At 40.1% G+C, this 5,067-nt stretch overlaps 1 long non-coding RNA gene across 1 annotated transcript; it reads right to left on the bottom strand.

The window, feature by feature from the left end:
* Nucleotides 1-2,998: 2,998 nt before the first annotated feature.
* Nucleotides 2,999-4,818, bottom strand: LOC141598258 (uncharacterized). The gene is made up of 2 exons (XR_012523376.1): nt 4,746-4,818; nt 2,999-3,161 (listed from the first exon to the last, which is right to left on the bottom strand). It is a non-coding gene; the product is annotated as an uncharacterized LOC141598258 (long non-coding RNA).
* Between the last annotated feature and the right edge of the window lie 249 nt (nt 4,819-5,067).

Below are 5,067 nucleotides of genomic sequence, written 5' to 3'. Positions count from 1 at the left end.
CTAAATTATCAACAAATTAGATAATAACCCAAAAAATCCTATATCTATAAGCGTTGCTAAGAAACATATATATACCTGATTGATAAACACGATGAGGAGAGAAGACGGTGACAACAATGGACGGAGATGAAGACAGAGAGACGATCAGGGAGGAATGAAGGATGATATAGTAGCAGTATTAGCTTGTGTTTGTGTTTTGTAGCGTATAGCAGAATAAAGCAATCTGTTGTTCTTAAGATTTTCATAACATTAATAACAACGGTTATTAAGTCTACAACCGTTGCTAAAAAGTATTAAAAACGGGTTCTAATATAACCGTTGTGATTACTTTTCACTAATTTGGCGCCAAACCATTAACAACGGTTAAAATTTAACCGTTGTTATTAGTTATTTCATTAACAACGGTTGTTCAAGTATGGCCCGTTGTTAAAACCAATAACAACGGTTAACAACATAGAACCGTTGTAATTAAGTTTGGTAAAATTCGCGTAATCAATTCTACAACGTGTTTTGATGATTTTCGTGAATAAGCGTTGTTAAAGGGCCGTTGTGGTTGCCTGTATTTGTAGTAGTGACTTAAAGTGTAAATCTGACTAAATTGGAAGTGTAAATGTAAAGATAATGGAAGTGTAAAAGTGAGGGTAGGAGAATTGTAAATGTGAACAAATAAAGGGTAAATCTGACTAAATTGGAAGTGTAAATGTGAAGATACTGGAAGTGTAAATGTGAGGATAGAGTAAGTGTAAATGTGAACACTTAAAGCGTAAATCTGACTAAATTGGAAGTGTAAATGTGAAGATATTGGAAGTGTAAATGTGAGGATAGGAGAAGTGTAAATGTGAACTAATAAAGTGTAAATCTGACTAAATTGGATGTGTAAATGTGAAGATACTGGAAGTGTAAATGTGAGGATAGAGTAAGTGTAAATGTAAATGTGTAGACTGTTATAGGGTGACTGATATTGTGCATTTCTTATGTACTTTTATTTTCCTGATTCAGATGGTATCTGATGGAGAACTACCTGAAAATGAAGAACAACCACAAGTTACCCCTCTTCAAGCTTCGTTAAGTGTCGCCCCAACAGGCTTCACAAGCTTATTAGTAAGCTTAACATTGCTCAACGAGCCGCTGTACAGAGGATTGGATTTGGAGGGCTGCTTCATCTTAAACTCAGAACTTTCCCGCTTTCACATGTACCTGAATTCTCGATGCTTTCAGCGATGGTTCTTATGTTTCCAGGGCGTCGGAGTTGAAGGAGTTTATGGTTACTAAGTATGATGTCTATGACTGTTTTATGTTGCCTGTTGGTGAGAGAGAGATGAAAATAGTACCTACTGGACATATGCCTGGTGCTAAAGAAGAAAAATATGTGCGCATAAAACAACTGTGGCGCAAAAAGTTCAAAGTGAAATCAAATTCTGATTCTATTCCTTTAGGAGACGTCTTCAATTATATTGAGTTAGAGCAATTCAAAGATGGAGGGGATGAATTCTGCCGCCTGTTTGTGCTGCTTAACATTTCATCATTCCTTGCGCCAACATTGAACAACGGCATTGAAATGAAACTTTTGAAAGTGGTTGAAGATGTGAGTGCCATACCGGAGTATGACTGGTGATCGTATGTATTATAATGTTTAGCTAATGCTGCAGCTGAGGCTCGCAGCGTGCAGTCACATCTGCTTGGTTGTATCCCTTTCCTTATGATTACTTATTTTCAGCGGTATGATTACCGTGGTAGGGGTTGCCAGACGGCCTTCCACTTATTCAAAGATTGGGATCGAAGACTTTATCGAAGAGGTTAAAGGATGAGCTGGACGTGGGTCCATTGGGTCGACTAACTTTGTCCAAGTTGAAGTACCCCCGATGTCAAAACAAGACCCCTGATGAGAAGGACACTGGTAATACGATGTTGGCCATAGCTGGCGCGCCCAAGGCGCCATTGGCAAGCCCTACGCCTCTTCTGATTTCAACGTCGGGTACAACACCCGATAAGAAGTTTATTCAGATTGAACCTCCCCTCGGTGTTGAAGATGATGATGAGTTGAAAGCTAGGGCAGTAGATGTAAGTATTATGTTATGAATGTTTAATTAATGGCCTATTGTTTTTAATATATATATATATATATTGAGCAGGTATATTTTGTGTATCTGGACTCTTAAATCTTTTTTTGTTACCAACTGTAGGGTGTACACGAGCTGTACTTGAAGATTCAAAGGAACGCTGTGGCCTTCTATTTCTGGTATGCGGATGAAGCTGCAATGGTTAAGAATTTAACAACATGTGTTACTTCTTCAATTGGTATTATTCCATCACAAGCGACACAAGCTTTTTTTGAAGGTGCAAAGGTGAAGGAATATTTTGAAGAAGTTGGAAATTTGGCTTCCCAAATGAAGAAATCTAATGATAACGCTCCTTCATTGTCAGATGTTGGGAAGGTGGCCAAGAAAAAAACAAAGGCAAGCAAGAAAAAAAAGACCAAGGTTCCAAAGTTCGAGTTTACGCCTACTGTAGAGCATGTATCACTTGCAGAAGATTCTGATTTGGGTGATAAAGCAGGTGATGCGGCGATGTCACAGGTAATGGAGACCGCTAATTTCTACAACACTGCTGAACTTAACGAAGCCTGTCGACGAGAGGAAGAGGAATGCGGGCTAGATTTAACCGACGACTTGACTCAATTAACGGATCGGCAGATTCTAGAGAGAATTTATAGCCCGGATGAAGTTCAAGAAGCTTACACGAAGCTCTCATTGAACGAGGAGCAGGAAAGTTTGAGAGGGGAAGTGCCTATTACTAGTGGTGCCCCTGAGAAAGCTGAACATGTTGTTGAGAAGGGTAATTCAGAGGCAACGAATAAAGTGGATGTGTGACACCCCTCGTTGAGGTAACTAAATGTGACTAGTAAATCGTGGCGGAAACACGAGATTTTTAAAACTTTTAAGACTTCTAATGAAGTCCAATGCGAGGTATCACCAATACGATAAACAAGTCTAGATAGTTAAGTTTAAGTTTACAACACAAGTCTATTTATTGGGGAAAAGATATCCCACGAATTAACATAAGTTCAAGAGTAGGTGAGTCTATTATGTAATAACTAATAAGGTCCGAGGTAAGAACTCGCTAGCTCACACGGTCTTGCCCACTTAAGCTTCATCACCAACCTGTCATTCATAATAAATATGAAAGCCACAGTCAGTGGGGAGTAACTCAGGGTTCTCCCAGCCACAATATGTCAAAATACAAGTAATTAAGAATTTAATTAAATAAACAAGCATGAGAGTAACATACTTACGGTGACGAGAGGATCATGATTAGTATACAAAATGCAATAAGAGTAGTTACGCATAAATGAGAGAAGAATTATTAGGTCCAACTGTCACACACCAACTCGACTCAAATGTGAGACAAATACAAAGAACAGACGGACAAGACGGACAACCTAGACTCCAACCTCTTGGTAGGACGACGATCATAATACGGTCCTAGTCTAAACCTGGATCCAGACTCTCGGGATGGACGACACCCGATTCGACAAACGATACCAAATCGTATCCAAGACTCGAAACATGGCACGCACTCGTATCCAAAGGTCGAGTAACCTCTAATCGGAAACATGGCACGCACTCGTATCCAAAGGTCCGAAGAAAGGCGGAAGGGTATCCTAATCCGGAAACATGGTACGCACTCGTATCCAAAGGTCCGAAAAGGCTAATAAGGTATTGTCAAGTCGTCATGCAATGTAAATCGTCACACATGGGTCAAAAGGGGATGTCTATGATTTTGCAATATCATAACATGAATAAGTCTCAAGGTAACCAATTATCGATAGGGAAAAAGATACATGCATAAATTAATCATTATTAGAAGTCACAAGTGAAATGGAGCAAACAGGGGCTCCCAAATGGTGGTGTACCGGCCGCCACCACCGGGGGGACAACAAGCCAAAATCGAAATTTAATAAAACTTACAAAGTGCACTCCCAGCCGGTCAAGAGACCGGCCGCGATCACCCTACTGGGACTACAACCAAATTTCAAAACTCTCATAAAACCTTTAGTGCACTCCCACCACACCCATTGCCACACCCTACTGAATACAACAAATTTCCAAAAACACATAAAACCTTCAGTGTACTCCCAGCCAGGTCACCCGGCTGCCGGCCACCCTACTGGGAATACGCCCAAAACTCAAAATCACCTAAAATCTTGATGTACTCCCAGTAAGTCAAGAGACCAAGCGACCGGCCACACCTACTGGGACTACAGACATACTAAAATTTGTCCAAAACTTACAGGAAACTCCCAGCCGGTCAGTAGACCGGCCGTCGGTCACCCCGCTGGGACTACAGCCTTTCTAAAATATGCTCAAAATTTACAGGGATCTCCCACCGGTCAAGAGATGGACCGCCGCACCCTACTGGGACTACAAACACACGGGTTCAATGCAAAACACTTCCAAACCATTTGAAACCAACAAAAAATCGTTTCCCATCAATTGTTTACGTATCCTAGCATGATTCTAACTCGGAAAAACAACATATTTGAGCATGTGAATGGGTAATTTCGGATTCAAGAGATGTAGCATGAGATTTTCATCCAAACATGTGAGAATTGCAAACAAGCATGATATTCAACATCCAAATTAGCACCAATCATGAAAGATACAACTTTTAACATTCATATGAGATTATAACTACATAAAACCACACAATTCTAACATAAAAGTCGAGTAACCCATCACCGTTACCTTTTTGCACTTCAATCTTCTAAAGACTCGTCAATGATGTAGCTATCCTCCTCCGGGTTGTCCAAGTTCTCCCCTAAACACAAAAATAGAGATATTAAGTCAAGAATTCACATCCTTGAAAGATGATAATTTCGAAATAGAGAGAAAAATGACAACTTTCTTACTTAGAAAGAAAGGAAATGAGAAAAGGAAGAGAATGGCGCGAAAAGGAACGAGATTGGTGAAGAATTGAGTGAGATATGGTGGTCTTAGGGTTAGTAAGGGAAGGTTCAACAATGGTGGGGTGGTTGTTGGGAAATTTCAGAAATTACAAGTGAGGGAG

This window comes from Silene latifolia, chromosome 9, assembly GCF_048544455.1.
Source record: "Silene latifolia isolate original U9 population chromosome 9, ASM4854445v1, whole genome shotgun sequence".
Taxonomy (NCBI): domain Eukaryota; kingdom Viridiplantae; phylum Streptophyta; class Magnoliopsida; order Caryophyllales; family Caryophyllaceae; genus Silene; species Silene latifolia.
This window is presented reverse-complemented; position numbering and strand designations above follow the sequence as displayed.